The sequence below is a fragment of the Saccopteryx bilineata genome, chromosome 1 (genome assembly GCF_036850765.1).
Source record: "Saccopteryx bilineata isolate mSacBil1 chromosome 1, mSacBil1_pri_phased_curated, whole genome shotgun sequence".
NCBI classification, from domain to species: Eukaryota; Metazoa; Chordata; class Mammalia; order Chiroptera; family Emballonuridae; genus Saccopteryx; species Saccopteryx bilineata.
In genome coordinates this window covers 175136995-175156631 of record NC_089490.1, presented here as the reverse complement: position 1 = coordinate 175156631, position 19637 = coordinate 175136995, and the positions used below count along the sequence as shown (strand labels likewise).

Sequence of the window (19637 nt, the reverse complement as noted above, 5' to 3'; positions counted from 1 at the left end):
CTGAAGTGATATGAACTTTCCTCTTATTACTGCTTTTGCTGCATCCCAGAGATTCTGATATGTCGTATTTTCATTTTCATTTCTCTGTATATATCTTTTGATCTCTGCGCTTATTTCTTCTTTGACCCATTCATTTTTTAGAAGTATGTTGTTTAGTTTCCACAATTTTGTGGGTTTTTCCCCCTCTTTTTTACAGTTGAATTCTAGTTTCAATGCTTTATGATCAGAGAATATGCTTGGCACAATTTCAATTTTTTTAAATTTGCTGATGTTGTTTTTGTGGCCCAAGATATGGTCAATTCTTGAGAATGTTCCATGTACACTAGAGAAAAATGTATACTCTGTCGCTTTGGGATGAAGTGTCCTGTAGATGTCTATAATATCCAGTTGTTCTTGTATTTCATTTAAGGCCACTATATCTTTATTGATTCTCTGTTTGGATGACCGATGTAGAGCTGTCAGCGGTGTATTGAGGTCTCCAAATATGATTGTATTTTTGTCAGTTTTTGTTTTAAGGTCAATAAGTAGCTGTCTTATATATTTTGGTGCTCCTTGGTTTGGTGCATATATATTAAGGATTGTTATGTCTTCTTGATTCAGTGTCCCCTTAATCATTATGAAATGACCATTTTTGTCTCTGAGTACTTTTTCTGTCTTGTAGTCAGCATTATTAGATATGAGTATTGCTACATCTGCTTTTTTTGGGGTGTTGTTTGCTTGGAGTATTGTTTTCCAGCCTTTCACTTTGAATTTTTTTTTATCCTTGTTGCTTAGATGAGTTTCTTGTAGGCAGCATATAGTTGGATTTTCTTTTTTAATCCATTCTGCTACTCTGTGTCTTTTTATTGGTAAGTTTAATCCATTTACATTTAGTGTCATTATTGACACTTGTGGGTTACCTACTGCCATTTTATAAATTGCTTTCTGTTAGTTTTGTATCTTGTTTGATTTTTCTGTTTTGTTTTTCTATCGTTTGTTTTTGTTTGTTTGTATTCCATACTTCTTTCCTCTGTTGCTACCTTTTTTAAGTCAAGTGTTTTTGTGGTGGTTTTTTCAATGGTGGTTACCATTAAGTAATGAAGAGGGTACCTACCATATTCATTGTAGTACCCTTTCTTGTGAGTATTTCTGCGCTTCATTGTCCTTTGCTACTGTTAATCTTCATCCTTTCTCCCCTTTTTTTTTTCTTTTGTTGTCACAGTTTAAGTTTGGTTTTATTGTGTTCTTGGTGGAGCTGTTACTTGTGGTTATGTTTTCTTTTGTTCTTTGAATCTGGTTGGAAAACCCCCTTTAGTATTTCCTGGAGTGGGGGCTTTCTGATGATAAATTCTCTCATCTTTTCTGTATTTGTGAATATTTTTATATCTCCTTCGTACTTGAAGGATAACTTTGATGGATATAGTATTCTTGGCTGAAAGTTCCTCTCTTTCAGGGCTTTAAATATTGGGGTCCACTCTCTTCTAGCTTGTAGAGTTTCTGCTGAGAAATCTGATGATAATCTAATAGGCCTTCCTTTATGTTGTACTCTTCTTTTCCCTGGCTGCCTTGAGAATTTTTTCTTTGTCATTGGTTTGTGTCATCTTTATTATGATGTGCCTTGGAGTGGGTTTATTGGGGTTAAGAAAACTCGGTGTTCTGTTTGCTTCTTGAATTTGAGGCTTTAGTTCTTTAGGGCTTGGGAAGTTCTCATCTATTATTTGTTTGAGTATATTCTCCATTCCATTTTCTTTCTCTTCTCCCTCTGATATACCTATTATTCTTATGTTATTCTTTCTGATGGAGTCAGACAATTCCTGTAGGGCTTTCTCATTTTTTATTATTCTTGAGTCTCTTTCTTCTTCTCTCTGTTGTGCCTCAAGTTGTTTGTCTTCTATTTCACTAATCCTATCTTCAATCTGGGCTGTTCTGTTAGCTAAGCTTGTTACCTCGTTTTTCAGCTCGTGAATTGAGTTTTTCATTTCTGTTTGATTTGTTTTAATAGTTTCAATTTCCTTGGTAATATATTCTTTGTGTTCATTGAGTTGTTTTCTGATCTCCCTATATTGCCTTTCTGTGTTTTCTTGTATATCTCTGAGTATTTTTAAGATTTGTATTTTAAATTCTCTGTCATTTAGCTCCAAGGCTTCCAATATGTTAAGTCTTTTCTCCATAGATTTTTCCACATCTATTTGTGTTACCTCTCTTTCTTTTGTATCCATAATGTTCGATTTCCTTTTTCTTATTGGCATCTGAAGGTGGTCTTGATGATAGTGTTAATTAGAATTAATAAAAAATAAAAAGGAAAAGAAAAAAAAAAGAAAAAAGAAAAAAGGAAAACACTCCACAAAAAAAAGTAATAATTTATTATTTCCCCCTTTTTTCTTTCTTCTCTTCACCTCCTATCACCTCCTTAGGGAAATATCGTGATGACCTGTGAATTATATTATGCTAAATGGAACAAAAACTGCCTATAATGGAGGGCCTGATTTGGGGTGAAGAGTTCAAGGGTCAAATAAGGGAGTAGGGACCTACTAAATACAAAAAAAAAAAAAAAAGGGAGAAAATCTTAGACAAGAATAAAATGATTTGCTTGTAAGTGATGGTCGACTAAGAGATATAATGAGAGGGATGAGAGGGAAACAGAAAAAAGGAGAGAAAAAACAATAATTAAAGAAGAAAAAAATAAAAATAAAAATAATAAGTAAAAATCTGTTGTATTAAGTGGAGCAAAGACTAAATACAATGGAGTCTTTGGGTTGGGAGGAATGCTAGTGAGTTAAAAAGCAATATAAAAAGTGCCCAAAATGCCACAAAAACAAACAAATAAAGGAAAACCAAGAACAAAAGCAGAAGAAGAAAAAAAAGAACAACAACAACAAAAAAAAACCCACAAAAACGAGTCCCAAATTAAATAATTTGTTCGTGATTGAGGCTTAAATGGGAGGAAAAGTAAAAGGAGAAAAGAAGAAATGAATAGAAAGGGAAAAATAAGAGTAAGAGAGAAATGAAGGAAGAAAAAAAGGAAAGAAAAAAAAAAACCAAAAGGGGAGAGAGTGAGAGTTAAGGGTTTTGGAGTGTAACCCTAAAGGAGAGTTAGGATGAAGAAAAGAAATAAAATGTAACACTCATGGGTAGTGTAGTTCAAGAAAAGGGTAGCATAAGATGGGCAGAGAGTAAAAGGACTGAGGTGGAAGAAATAGAAATAATAATAAAGGCAATAAGATAGAAGAAAGAAACAACAACAACAAAGAATTAGTGGAACAAGTTATAAAGTCTGTGGATTTTTCTTGATTTTGAGAGGTTAACTTCTTCCTTTTTTCTTTTCTCTTCCTCTTCCTGGTCAGTGACTCTGTACCCCAGGTTCTGCCCCTGTGTAACTCTTAGGTAGGAATTTGCAGTTGATGGGATTCTATGGCAATGTCATATAGTTGGCTTTAGTCTCGCTGGTAGTCAAGGCTTGTTGGCGTTTGCAGAGTCCAACAATGAGAGAGTTTGCTTTCCTGGAGTCTCTTTCCTAGTCTCCCCTTCCTGAATTAGCAGCCTGGTGATCCCGCTATGAGGCTGCCACTGCTTCTGTCTGAGGAGTAAGAGGCTCAAAGAGCTGGGAAATCCCCAATCTATCCTCACTCAGCGCAAGGCTCTGGGTAAGGCTCTGGCAGTCAGAGCCTCCAGCGTAATCAGGTGGGGCTGGGAGTCAATTGTTGTCAAGGTGTCTGTTCAGCGCCTATCATTCAGTTGGACCACTCAACCCAGGCTTTCCACACTTGGTAGCCTGTTTTGGCTGGGAAGAAGAAGCACTAGTTGCTGTTTGCTTTATGGATCTTAATATCTGCCAAGTACCTCTTGTTAGGTATATCCCTGAATATGGAGGCTCTGTCAATCAGAAGTTGCCCCCGCCCCTTTAGCGAAAGGCACTGAAAAATATCACGCCTCTTGTCTTGGATCGCTGAACTGGGAGAGATCTTATCAATTAGAGCCCCGTGGGTGTGTAGATTTCGTGGGTTAAGCTAATTTCAGTGATTGGATCCGCAGCTGTGCTCCAGAAAGTATTTCGAGCTGGCTGCGCGCCCCTCCCCCCAACGCTTGATTGTTAGCTTGAATGGCTGGGTGAGGTGCCCCGCCCATGGAGAAAATCTCCTGACTAGGAAAGACAGCCTTGGCGCCTCTCCCAGACCGGGACTCGGGGCGCCCGCGTGGTTTCTCAGCACTCCAGTGGCCGGGGACCGCAGCACGGGGGGCACGCGCGCGGTTTCTCAGCATGCCAGTGGACGGGGACCGCGGCATGGGGGCGCACGCGGTTTCTCGTCACGCCAGTGGTCGGACCGCGGCACAGGGGGGGGAGGGCGCGCGTGCGGTTTCTCAGGGTATGCTGGGGCGGCCGCCAGTGTCCAGGCTGCCGTCCCGAGTGTGGGCGGGCAGTTGCACGTATGGGTTGACTCACCACAGGTGTATTCCCTCCTCGGCAACAGTCCTTTTGCTTTCAGTGTGTGTGTGGAACTCCGGAATGCTCTGAGGATAAATTTTTCTGTTTCTAGTTGATAAATTTGTTGAGATTTTGGGGAGATCTGTCGGACGCGCTGCTCACGGCGCCATTTCCATGACGTCACCCCTCCCTCTTTATTATAATCATCAGCAAGAGAAATCTTCCATTTTTTTAAGGCTTTGCTGTTATTGGTGAGAAGAGTAATTAAAAGAAAGTTAGAGAAGACAGTCACACTGTGACAAATTTAATCTATTGGGTGACATTTGTGGGTTTGATGTTCCGTATATGGCTAGTAAAAGTTCCTAATTGTAACTAGAAAACCTCTGATTCCAGGTTGCCACCATATTCTAACGAGTTAATTTGTTAGAGATATGCAGTCATGAAGCAGCATGAAATTTTCGGAAAACTGCAAGGTGACTTCAAACTAGTTATGTTTACAGGAAAAAATTTCAAGTTGAGAAGAGTAAGAATATAAGGCTGAAATGTCAAAGGTTTGGAGATTTCTTTACTGAACAATAGAATTTTAAATTGGGTGATTTCTCTGGTTCCCCACCATTCTGAGAATTCATGATTCCATTTTCATAATGACCTTTCCCAGCTAAAATCATTTTATTTGCCTACATAAAAAATTATCTGACAAGCCCTGGCCGGTTGGCTCAGTGGTAGAGCATCGGCCTGGCGTGCAGAAGTCCCGGGTTCGATTCTCGGCCAGGGCACACAGGAGAAGCGCCCATTTGCTTCTCCACCCCCCCTTCCTCTCTGTCTCTCTCTTCCCCTCCCACAGCCAAGGCTCCATTGGAGCAAAGATGGCCCGGGCGCTGGGGATGGCTCCTTGGCCTCTGCCCCAGGCGCTAGAGTGGCTCTGGTCACAACAGAGCGATGCCCCAGAGGGGCAGAGCATTGCCCCCTGGTGGGCAGAGCATTGCCCCCTGGTGGGCGTGCCAGGTGGATCCCGGTCGGGTGCATGCAGGAGTCTGTCTGACTGTCTCTCCCTGTTTCCAGCTTCAGAAAAATACAAAAAAAAAAAAATCATCTGACAGCTTTGTTTCCTTTGTGTAGCTTGTCAAATCTTAATAAACATTCTCATACTTGTCAATATTTTGAGGTTATCAAAAATATATAAAAGTCATTAGGGATTTTACCCTTATGAACTTTGTCACAATATTTTTGGTACTAGGCGGCCAAGTGATGGTTGAACAGTTAACTCCTCTCATTAGAACACTGTCCCAAAGAACCCTGAATGTCAGAAGTATTTACTAGTTGCAGCTCAAATGTTTTCTCTGCAAAATATTTTCTGAGATTTCAGTCATACTTGATCTCAGCTTTCTATGTCATCAGTACAAACTATAGAGGATGCTGTAGACCAGGGGTAGTCAACCTTTTTATACCTACCGCCCACTTTTGTATCTCTGTTAGTAGTTAAATTTTCTAACCGCCCATTGATTCCACAGTAATGGTGATTTATAAAGTAGGGAAGTAACTTTACTTTATACAATTTATAAAGCAAAGTTATAGCAAATTAAACCATATATTTATAATAATAATTACTTACCAAGTACTTTATGTCAGATTTCCGCTAAGTTTGGCACAATAAATCTTTATATAACAACTTACTATAGTTAAATCTATCTTTTTATTTAGACTTTGGTTGCTCTGCTACTGCCCACCATGAAAGCTGGAATGCTCACTAATAGGCAGTAGGGACCAGGTTGACTACCACTGCTTTAGACTATTGACATCCTCTATGTAAATGTATTTTAGCTAAGGTGCTGTGTTTCCAAATCTATTTTCTGCTACTGTGAAAGTTCTGTGAGTAAATGTCTCATTTGGTTAGTTTCCCTTTTTCTCATACAGCTTCTCATATAGGTAAATTTATAAAGAAGTAAAACATTTACATAACACTCAGTACAGAATAATATTTATTCTTATCCAAAGTAATATTGATATATATCAACTGATGAAAGAAAAATATTTGAAAATAAAGAATATCAACCCCACGGCCCTGGCTGGTTTGCTCAGTGGTAAAGCATCAGCCTGGCGTGTGGAAGTCCCAGGTTTGATTCCTGACCAGGGCACACAGGAGAAGCACCCTTCTGCTTCTCCACCCTTCCCCCTCTCCTTCCTCTCTGTCTCTCTCTTCCTCTCTGCAGCCAATACTCCATTGGAGCAAAGTTGGCTCGGACGCTGAGGATGGCTCCATGGCCTCCACCTCAGGCACTAGAATGGCTCTGGTCAGATTGGATCAACAACCCAGATGGGCAGTGCATCACTCTTTTTAGTGGGCTTGCCATGGGGGTGGGGGGATCCCAGTAAGGCACATGCAGGAGTCTGTCTCTCTGCCTCCCCGCTTCTCACTTCAGAAAAATACAAAAAAAAAAAAAAAAGAATATCAACCCTAATTATAAAAATATGAGTGTATTTGTAAATTAGCAGATTAAAAACCAAATATATGGAGAGTTTTATCTGCATAAAAAAAGACTTTAGAATTGAAAGAAATCTTTGTGATGATTTTCTGTTTTCTTAACTTCAGTAACTGTCACTTGACAAATGAGTCTGAGCAAAAGAGACAGTTCACAACTAAATCACCCAACGTTAGCACTTGGACCTATGCCTTTTAATTCTACATTGATTTTTTTCTTTACATTATACAGATTCAAGATTCAGAAAAGACCTACAGGAACTGTCACTATAGTTTAAATAACAAATAATAATGCATGCTCTTTATCATTGGTAAAAAATTATTAGAAAAATATCCTATAGTAGCTTATTAATTTATTATAGTAATATTTGGACACTGTTATAACTTCTGAGTTTAGCATCATTACAGGATATTACACCATTTCAAAAATACAAAATTTATAGGTATAACACAGAAATTGGCAGACCATTAGTCTGTTTAATGTAGTCATTTTAAATATATATATATCAGTATATATATATCAGTATATATATATGTAGTTTTTATTTATTAATTTCAGAGAAAAATACGGAAAGGGAGAAAAAGAGAGAGAGAGATCAATTTGTTGTCCAACTTATTTCTGCATTCATTGGTTGATTCTTGTATGTGCCCTGACCAGAGATTCAACCCACAACCTTGACATATCAGAATGATGTTCTAATCAACTGAGCTACCCAGCCAGGACTAAAATAGTCATTTTAAAGTTTATATTATATTTAAGGTTGGATAATTCAAGAATGGAGAAAATTGGGAAAAGATATGATAGTGAAAAATAATAATTAAACTATATTGATGATTATAGCTCTCAAAGGAATGTTTCAATTAATATACCACAAGTGAAGCCAGATATAAAGAAAGTGCAGAATATGACACAAAGCTTTCTACCTTTTATTTTTAATTTTAAAATCTTTAAATATTTATAACTTTTCTGTCATATTGGTATCTAAATGTATAACAGTTATTTTATAATTTTTCTAGACTCCTGCAGTTTCACAAATACAGCATAAGTTTTCATTCTATTATTTTGAGAAATTGGACTTGTCATCAAAATATTGTAATTTACAGACAGGTCTGTGTGTGTTAAGTGCTATTGAGTTAGCTCTGACTCCTTGCAACCCTAGGAATGAGTGTCCTGCCCTCAACAGCTCTGCTCAGCTCCTAGAGTCTCATACCTAGGACTTCTTTAATAGAGTCAATTCATCTCATAGTTGGTCTTAATTTTTTTCTGTTGACTTCTATTTCTCCCTGCATTATTGTTTCTCTAAAGAACACTGCCTTCTCATAATGTGTCCAAAGTAGGAGAGCTTCAGTTCTTTTATTTTTGCTTCTTATTTTTTTGCCTCCAGAGATGCTTCAGGCTTAATTTGCTCTAGGACCCATTGGTTAGCCTTTCTGAAAGTTCAGGGAATTTGTAGAGCTCTCCTTCAATATCAGGTTTCAAATGAATCAATTTTTTTCCTGTCCAATTAATTTTTTTCCTGTCTTCACTGTCCAACTTTCTTGTCAATACCTAGTAATTGGAAATACAAGGGTGCAGATGATCTTAGCTTTGGTCTCTAATGACTTATCTTTGCTCTTGGCGATCTTTCCTAGTTCTCTCATTGTTGCAATTCCAAGTCTCAGCCTTCTCTTGATATCTTGGCTGCAGTCTCCATTTGATTTGATGACTAAAATAAGGTAAACAAAATATTTAATAATTTCTATATCTTCATTATCTATGTTAAATTTGTGGGTTTTGTCTGTAATAATAAGTTTTGACTTATTGACTTTCAAGTGCAGTCCTGTGTTAACATTTTATTTTTTACTTTAATAAGAAGTTATTTCAAATCTTTATTATATTCTGCTAATAAGACATGGTCATCTACATGTCTTAAGTTATTGATATTTCTTCCACTAATTTTCACCCCTACTTCCTCTGAGTGTAACCCAGTTTTTTTTTATATAATATGTTCTGTGAATTAAACAAATAGGGAGATAAAATGCACCCTTGTCTGACACCTTTGCCTATAGGAAATCATTCTGTTTCTCTATATTCTATTCTTACAGTGTTTTTATGGGAATAGTACTATACAGGTTAGGTATTAGAACAGCCAAGTATACAGGCATGCCCATTTCTCTGTCAAAGGCTTTATTGTAGTCTATAAAGCATAGGATAACCTTTTCTCAAATTCTTTGGAGGCAATTCCGCTGATGAGATGAATAAACATGTTTCTATCTTCTGTATAGATATCTCTCACCATTCATTAAGGGTAGGTTATAGAAATTCTTATGAATAATATAACTGAACTATGTCATTAGTTAAGCACATGTTACATATGGAGGATCCCCAAACATAAAACTGTAGTACTTGCAAAAGCATATTTTGATAAGAGTAAATGCATAATGCCAACCCAAACAGTAAATAAGTGATGAAATACTTTAGAACCACATAAAATAAATAAATCTTCATAGTAAAGCCTTTATCCCTGTGTTTAGTAAAAAAAAAAAAATGGCAATGGAGTAGTTCTGCCTAAAAGTCTGAGTGCAGCCACAAATGTTTCACTTTCCAGAACTCACTGTATTTAAACTATCAAATGACTTCATGATTACATTAAATAGCTTTGTGTATGATATAAAAATTGGTTAATGCATTAACTCTTTCATTTTTTTAATTTATGTTTAATTGAATTTATTGGGTGGCAGTGGTTAACAAAATTATACAGGTACAGGTACACAGTTCTACAACACATTTCTGTACATTGTTTTGTGTGTTCAACTTCCAAGTCAAGTCTTTATTAAAATAAATAACTGTGTTATGCAAAATTTCTTTTATGGCACATAATTCAAATATAGTATATTGAATTATTTCTACATTTTTTATTTCTGGATCTCAAAGCAAAGTAGACTTGCTAGCATTTGCTGCAAAAAACTTCACAATTTTCAACTTTCCCTTCATGTCATTTAATATGAGCGAGTGTTTTGAAAACATACTCATCATGCCACTACCACATTTACTAAGTGTATATAATCAGTGACATTTTTAATTTTAGTAATTATTACACAGGATAGAAACACTGCACTTCCATTGATTTGTCCTAGAGGCTATCATGCATAAAGTAGACAGATCTACAACACATTTTTAGCAGATCATTTAGAACTGGAGTTCAAGAGACGTCAGAATGCTGGGTTGAGAGAAAACAGTGTGGACTGCAAAGCAAGCAAATTTTAGGACCCATAGTAGTAAATCATGCTTTTTGAAAGTATTTAATGTCTCAAGTGCTACACTACTGCAAACAGATAAAAACACATAATTTCATAGTGCTGCCTTTTAAACTTTTTCTTACATGCGTCTTTGACATTTTCATGAAATTAAGCTCAGAGGAATGAGAATTAAAGTATTAAATTTAAAAGAAAACCATTTTAGTTGCACAATTTATAATGTTGATTTTCTGGATGTCACTAATATTATATTATTGGATAACATACTGTGCAAGTTTTCTGTGTTATGTTTTCTATGCCCTTGGTGTATTCATTTATGGTATATAGTTATTTTGAATTAAGATCAATTTTTAAGTTTTATGGCATAATTTCTGTTAGCAGTTATACAGAGCTAATATGTACTTCTACAGAGTATGCCCAAAACTTGAATGATAGTAGACTAATGGTGGCATAAGAGATACTCCTGATCTCTCTCTTTGAAATTTCAACACATTGAACAACTATAATACAGCAAAGAAATCCCAACTGGGCTCGCAGGTGTGCCTGAAAGATCCACATACCGAATGGATTAAAGGTTGGGTGGAGTGAAAGATATATATAATGCATTTACGGTGAACTTTGGAGAGAAAAGGAGACAAACCTGGAGTGACCGGTTGTTGTTTTTTTTTCCTCTGCAGTACTGTGGGGAGGAGGGAAGCTCAAGATTTTTGGATTTTGTCTGAGGGGTACAGAGAGGGAAATTCAGAGTGACAGGGTCTCCTTCTGCCACGAGGAACAGTGGGATAGATGGGCAGAGTGGTAGATAAACCAAAGCAGCCAGGGTGTGGGGTCACAGCCAGTGCTCAGGTGGTCTGCTTGCGGCCCACACTTGGCAGAGACAGAGAAAACTAAAAGGTAGCCCCCCCAGTCTCCCAGATTCCACCTCTCTCACCTTGCAGTACTGAGAGTGGCACAGACAAACCCTAGAGCTAGGTCTCCACAGCCACTCTCTCCACTGAAGATCAAAAGTGCTCCTCACCCTGTCCCCAGGTCTGTTGAGACATGGGAAGGAGTGCCTGGAAGCCTGATATTGACATTGCTAGAGCCATAAAGCCAGAAAGCTGAAGCTATAAAGCCCTCACAACATACTCCACTCACCAATGCAACTGCAGCCCCACCTAGATCATTGTGATAGCAACATCTCAGCAGAGGTTAGCCCAGGAACCTCATAGAGCTAAAGTTGTTACACAGCAACATCTACTGGAAGAAACCTCTCAAAATTGAAATTTATTTTTCTTTTTCCCCCCATTTTTTTCTATTATTCTCTTTTGGATTTTATTTTCTTTAATTTTTATATTTTTTATTTTATGTGGGTGATTTTTTATTTTTTTGGTTTGATTTTAATCTTTTTCTCTGTGGTTTTACTTCTTTATTTGTCATAATTTTTAAAATTTTATATTTTTTATTATATTTATTTATTTTAATTTTTATTTTTTAGTTTTATTTTTGTTGTTACGGTTACTAACAATACAACTCTCAAATGCCATAAAAGAAGAAAAAATAAAATACCATGGCTACACAATACAGAGACATAGTTCAGAAAAAAATGAATAATCTCCAGAAAAAAATCTCAATCACATGGAAACTTTGGAGTTAAATGATAAAGAATTCAAAATTGAAGGTCTGAAAATATTCAATGAGATGTGAGAAGACACCAATTGGCAATTAATGAGCTGAGAAAACAAATTAATGAACAAAACAAATGCTTCACCAAGGAGATTGAAACTTTAAAAACAGAGTTAAGAACTCAATATATGAATTGAAGACTGAGGTAGCAAGTTTAGCTAACAGAACAAGCCAGATAGAGAAAAGAATCAGTGACACTGAAGACAGGTAATTAGAGATGCTACAGAGAGAAGAGGAGAGACTCATGAATTAAAAAAAAAAAAACTGAGAGAGCTCTACAAGAATTATATGACTCCATCAGAAAGAATAATATAAAAATAATGGGTATATCAGAAAAAGAAGAGAGGGAGAAGAAAATGGAGAGCCTATTCAAATAATTGATGAGAATTTCCAAAGCCTATGAAAAGAGTTAGAGACTCAAATCCAATAAGCAAACAGAATGTCAATTTACCACAACCCAAATAGACCTATTCCAAGGCATATCATAATAAAATTGTCAAAAATCAATAACAAAGATAGGATTTTCAAGGCAAGTAGGAAAAAGAAGAACATAACATAAAGGAAAGTCCATTAGGTTATCATCAGACTTCTCAACAGAAACTGTACAAGCCAGAAGAGAGTGGACCCAAACATTCAAAGCACTGAAAGAGAGGAATTGCCAGCCAAGAATACTAATATATGCATCAAAGTTATCCTTCAAATATGACGGAGAAATAAAAACTTCAGACATAGAGAAGCTGAGGGAATTTATCAACAGAAAACCCCTACTGCAAAAAATCCTCAAGGGGGTTATTTGACCAGATGCAAAGAACAAAAATCTAAACTACAAGTGAAGGCTACAACAAGGTGACAATAAAAATAAGGATAGTCTGTGACAACAATAACATAAAAGGGGAGAGGATAAAGATCTGTAGTAACAAAGGAGGATGGAGTGCAGAAGCACTCATAAGACAAAAGATTCTTGTACATATGAACATTTTCTCTTAATAATCTAATGGTAACCACCTATGAAAAAATCACTATAGAAACATATAGTTTAAAAAAAAAAAGAAACAAGGGAAATAAGTATGGACTACTACCAAACAAAAACACTTGACAGAACAAAAAAGAGAAGAACCAAACAAGACACAGAGCTACCAGAAAACAAAACATAAAATGGCTATGGAAATCTTCAAGTGTCAATAATTATCCTAAATATAAATGGACTGAACTCACCTATAAAGAGGCACAGAGTAGAAGATTTAATCAAAAAGCAAAACCTAACCATGTGCTACCTTCAATAGACACTTCTAAGCTGCAAAGACAAAAGTAGATTTAAAATCAAAGGTTGGAAAATGATTCTCCAAGAAAATAATATCCAAAGAAAAGTAGGTGTAGCCATATTCATATCCGACAATGCTGATTTCAAGACAACAAAGATAACAAGGGACAAAGATGGACATCTTAGAATGCTAAAGGGCACATTGTATCAAGAAGACATAACACTTCTTAATATATATGCATCAAACTAGGGAGCACCAAGATATATGACATCTACTAACTGATCTAAAAATGAAGCAGACAAAAACACAATCGTATTTGGAGATTTCAAAACAAAATTGATGGCTCTAGATAGATCATCCAAACAGAAAAATCAATAAAAAAAATCAGCCTTAAACAACATACTGGACCAAAATGGACATAATGGACATTTACATAACATTTCATCCCAAATGTCAGTTTATATATTCTTCTCTAGTGTGCATGAAACATTCTCAAGGATAAACCATACACTGGGCCACAAAAATAACATCAACTGATTAAGGAAGATTGAACTTATACAACACATGTTTTCTGACCATAAGGCTTTGAAATTAGAATTCAACTGTAATAAGTAAGTAAAGAAACCAACAAAATGTAGAAATTAAACAACATACTTCAAAAAAATGATGATCAAAGAAGAAATAAAAGCAGAAATAAAAAGATATATACAAATGAAAATGAAAACACAACATATCAACATTTCTGGGATGTAGTGAAAATAGTAATAAGAGGAAAGTTTATATCATTACAGGCTTTTATCAATAAACGAGATCCCAAGTAAACAACCTGAAGTCACATCTTAAGGAACTAGAAAAAGAAGAACAAAGGCAACCCAAAGTCAAAAGAAAAAAGGAAATAGTAAAAATTAAAGCAGAACTAAATAAAATAGAGAACAAAAAACTATAGAAAAAATTAATACAACAAAGAGCTGATTCTTTAAAAAGATCAGTAAAATCAACAAACCACTAGCTAGACTCAGTACAAAAAAAAGAAGAAGGACTCAGTTAAACAAAATCCAAAATGAAAGAGGAAAAATTACCACACACATTGTAGATATACAAAGGATCAGAGGTAGATTTAACAGCAGGTGCACCAGGCACACACCTTGGGCTCCAACTTCTGAAGGGCCCTGTAAAACCCCAACTTTACACTTTTTTCTGATGACACCAAGTTTGGTTTCATATGTGCTATTTTAACATTAATAGTACATAATATTTTTTATTTATTTAAAAATATGGTTAACATATATTTTTATTTTTTCTGTCTGTCTCTTTTTTCAAGGGGCCCAATATTTTCTTTTGTTCCCGGAACCTCAATCGACCTTAATCTGCCTCTTCAAAGGATCATATTAGAATATTGTGAAAGATTATAGCTACCAAATTCAATAACATAGAGGAAATGGATAAATTCCTAGAACTATACAATCTTTCAAGATTGAGTCACAAAGAAGTGGAAAACCTAAATAGAACTATAAGCAGGAAAGAAGTAGAAACAACTATCAAAAACCTCTGCAAAAACAAAAGTCCAGGATCAGATGGCTACAATAGTAAATTCTAACAAAATTCAAAGATTTGGTACCTATCTTTCTCAAAGTCTTCCAAAAAATAGAAGAAGAAGCAATACTCCTCAACACATTTTATGTGGCTAATATAACCCTCATACCAAAACCTGGCTAGGACAACACACAAAAAGACTACAGACCAATATCTCTAATGAATACAAATACAAAAATCCTAAACAAAATACTAGCAAATTGAATACAACAACACATTAAAAATAATATATAACAATCAAATGGAATCCATTCCAGGAGCACAAAGATGGTTCAACATATGGAAATTGATCAATGTAATAACGTAATACACCATATCAACAAATCAAAGTACAAAAATTATATTATCCTCTCAATAGATGCAGAAAAGGCATTCTATAAGATACAACATCACTTTATATATAAAACACTCAATAAAATTGGAATAGAAGTACCTCAACATAATAAAGGCCATATATGACAAACCATTAGCTGATATCATACTAAATGGTGAAAAAATGAAGGCTTTTCCTCTAAAATCAGGAACAAGACAAGGCTGCCTACTCTCTCCACCTTTATTCAACATAGTTCAGGAAGTTTAAGCCAGAGTGATTAGGCAAGAGAAATAAATAAAAGACATCCATATTGGAAAAGAAGAAGTAAAGGTATTAGCTCTTGCAGATGACATGGTCCTTCATATAGAAAACCCCAAAGACTCCAACCAAAAAACTATTGGAAACAATAAATCAATACAGTAAAGTCATAGAATACAAAGTCAAATATACAAAAGTCCACTGCTTTCCTATACACCAATGATGAAACATCAAAAAATGATTTTAAAAAAGCAATTCCTTTTACAATTGCAGCGACAACAAAAAAAATACCTAGGAATAAACTTAAAGGATGTGAAAGACCTATATACTAAAAACTGCAAAACATTATTGAAAGAAACTGAAAAAGACACAAGAAAATGGAAAAATATTTCATGTTTATGGATTGAAAGAATTAGTATGTTAAAATATATTATCCAAAGTAATATACAAATTTAATGCAAACCTCATCAAAACCCCAATGCCATTTCTTAAAGAAACAGAATAAAAAATTACCAGTTTTTTTTTTTTTTTTTGTATTTTTCTGAAGCTGGAAACGGGGAGAGACAGTCAGACAGACTCCCGCATGCGCCCGACCGGGATCCACCCGGCACGCCCACCAGGGGCGACACTCTGCCCACCAGGGGGTGATGCTCTGCCCCTCCGGGGCATTGCTCTGTTGCGACCAGAGCCACTCTAGTGCCCAGGGCAGTGGCCAAGGAGCCATCCCCAGCGCCCGGGCCATCTTTGCTCCAATGGAGCCTCAGCTGCAGGAGGGGAAGAGAGAGACAGAGAGGAAGGAGAGGGGGAGGGGTGGAGAAACAGATGGGCGCCTCTCCTGTGTGCCCTGGTCGGGAATCGAACCCGGGACCTCTGCACGCCAGGCTGATGCTCCACCACTGAGCCAACCGGCCAGGGCCACCAGGTTTTTATGGAACCATAAAAAGACCTGAATAGCCAAGGCAGTTGTTAGGAAAAAGAATAAAGCCAGAGTTACCACACTACCTGATTTCGAATTATAATATAGAGCCACAATAATCAAAACAGCATGGTATTGGCATAAGAACAGATATCCAGACTAAGGGAACAGAATCAAAACCCCAGAAATAAAATCACATATATATGGACAAATCATCTTCAATAAAGGAGACAAAAACACACAATGGAGAAAAAAGACCTCTTCAATAAATGGTGCTTGAAAGATTGGAAAGCCACATGCAAAAGAATGAAACTTGACTACACTTTGTTCCCCTGCACAAAAATTAATTCAAAATGGATCAAAGACCTAAATATAAGATCTGAAACAATAAATTTCATAGAAGAAACATAGGTACTAAGCTCGTGGCCATAAGAAACAATTTATGAATTTGACCCCAAAGGTAAGAGAAGAAGGATGTAAAGAAGGACAAATATAAGGTGACGGAAAATGATTTGACTTTGGATGATGGGTATACACCATAACCAACAGTTCAAATGCTACAGAAATGTTTACCTGAAACCTACATACTCTTATTGATCAATATCATTTTGACAAAGTTAATTTTATAAAAGCAAATATAAAAATATTTTTAAATAAATAAAAAATTATTAACAGACAGCTTTATTCCAAAACCAATTCTACCTCCTGTTTTCTCTAACTCAATGACTAATGTTATGCCAGAAACTAGATCTTAACTACTTTCCAACTTGAGCATATTTATCCCACAGTTATGTACTTAACAACTTTCCATTGATATTTCTTCCTTACAACTCTTAAATATTGCTACTACACTTTTACCCACTATTCTTACCTTCGTTGAGACAGACATAATATTCTCTCAATGAAATTTTTATATTACTTTGTATCCTGAATTCAGACAGAAAGATAAAGTGATCTTTCTTTTTTTTAAAACATGTTTTTTTCTTTTTATTTATTCATTTTAGAGAGGAGAGAGAGACAGAGACAGAGACAGAGAGCGAGAACAAGGGTGGGTGGGGGGGGAGGAGAAGGAAGCATCAAATTCCATATGTGGGCCCTGGCCGGTTGGCTCAGTGGTAGAGTGTTGGCCTGGCGTGCAGGAGTCCTGGGTTCGATTCCTGGCCAGGGAACACAGGAGAAGCACCCATCTGCTTCTCCACCACTCCCCCTCTCCTTCCTCTCTGTTTCTCTCTTCCCCTACTGCAGCCAAGGCTCCATTGGAGCTAAAGTTGGCCTGGGTGCTGAGGATGGCTCTATGGCCTCTGCCTCAGGTTCTAGAATGGCTCTGGTTGCAACAGAGCATCGCCCCCTGGTGAGCATGCTGGGTGGATCCCGGTCGGGCGCATTCAGGAGTCTGTCTGACTGCCTCCTGGTTTCCAACTTTCGAAAAATACAAAAAAAAAAAAAACTCCATATGTGCCTTGGCCAGACAAGTGCAGGGTTTTGAACCAGTGACCTCAGCGTTCCAGGTTGACGCTTTATCTACTGCGCCACCACAGGTCAGGCCTAAAATGATCTTTCTAAAGTACTAATTTAGCCTCACCAGGCGGTGGCGCAGTGAATAGAGCGTCGGACTGGGATGCGGAAGGACCCAGGTTTGAGACCCCGAGGTTGCCAGCTTGAGCGCAGGCTCATCTGGCTTGAGCATTCACCAGCTTGGACCCATGATCACTGGCTCGAGCAAGGGGTTACTCAGTCTGCTGAAGGCCCGCAGTCAAGGCACATATGAGAGAGCAATCAATGAACAACTAAGGTGTCACAACAAAAAACTGATGATTGATGCTTCTCATCTCTCTCGTTCCTGTCTGTCTGTCCCTATCTATACCTCTATCTGACTCTCTGTCTCTGTAAAAAAAATAAAAAAATAAAAAATAATAATAATAAAGTACTAATTTAATATTGTTATTCTTCTTATTTTAACCTGTAAATAGTGTCTTCCTGTCTTTAGAAAACTTCACAATGCTTTACTATGGCATAAAATATTTCATGATCTAATTTTCTGTTATAATGACAGGTTTTAATATGCACCATCTCATTCCTACTCCCAATTAACTTTGTGTAGATAATTCCTCCTTGTTCTTTTTTTTCTAATTTTTTTTATTTTATTTCATTTTATTTTATTCTTTACAGAGACAGAGAGAGAGTCAGAGAGAGGGATAGATAGAAACAGACAGACGAGAATGGAGAGAGATAAGAAGCATCAATCATCAGTTTTTCGTTGCGACACCTTAGTTGTTCATTGATTGCTTTCTCATATGTGCCTTGACTGCAGACCTACTGCAGGCCTTCAGCAGACCTAGTAACCCCTTGCTAGAGCCAGCGACCTTGGGTCCAAGCTGGTAAGCCTTGCTCAAACCAGATGAGCCCACGCTCAAGTTGGTGACCTCGGGGTCTCAAACCTGGGTCTTCCGCATCCCAGTCCAATGCTCTATGCACTGTGCCACCACCTGGACAGACTCCTCCTTGTTCTTCACGCTTAGGTTTAGTCATTTTTCTCTGAAGTTCTTCTACCAGGTAGCACTTATTCAGATGTCCTTCCTACTCACTTCACAGTTGCAATTTTCTACATTCTGTTATTTTTTATTTATCTGAATTCTGTTGGACTCTAATCTTTAAGACAAGATTTCTGTATTATTCACTGGTTTATTTCTAATACTAGCCTGGTGTTATACATGAATAGTAACTCAGAACCATTTGTTTAATTGAGAAGATTAATTTGGGATGATCTATGGAATAACAAACTAGGTTAAACCTATAAATATATCATAAAAGCAAATTTTGACATAACTACAAATTATACAGTATATTTTATTGTTTCATATATCTGGCTGTGACCTGTGGGAAGTAGCTAAGGTAAACCTCTTAGATTGTAAATAAATTCCACATATAAGAATTCCACATAAAAGGCAGATCCCTTTTTTAGGCCCAACATCTCAATAAGCTTTTCAAGGTTGCTATGCTTATCTGAATCAACTTGACAAAAGAGAAATATTATGGAGAATGCACATAGGAGGTTTTTAGAGGATAGTCTTAGAAGTGGTTCACATCAATTGTGCTTATATTATATTGGTTATAATTCAATTACATCCAAATGCAAGGGAGTCTAGCAGGTATTCTGAAACAGGTTCTCCAAGGAGAGGAAATGGGTTTAGTAAGTACATATGTCTGCCACAAGAAAACTCATCTGGTCACACAATATTAGATTCACCTTTGTTCCCAAAATAGAGAAAAAAATTCACTCTGTTTTTAAAGAAGATAAACAAAAACATCCAATTATTTCACTGAACTCAAAGTTTAAGCTCTCTAAGCTATCTATTTGGCCTTGGTGAGTTCCCAGTTGTTTGAAAACCTATAAATCAAATGACATCTTATCTGTTTTTTAGATGTCTCACTTTATATAACTAAGGAGCAGAGGCTGGAAAACTGTAGTGACAATTCTCATCTGGAAAAGTACAGAATGAAAGGCACACTGA

General features: G+C 36.6%; 1 pseudogene; it reads right to left on the bottom strand.

Moving 5' to 3' along the window:
- Nucleotides 1-18654, bottom strand: part of LOC136319421 (nascent polypeptide-associated complex subunit alpha-like) — a 36769-nt pseudogene extending 18115 nt beyond the window's left edge.
- Between the last annotated feature and the right edge of the window lie 983 nt (nucleotides 18655-19637).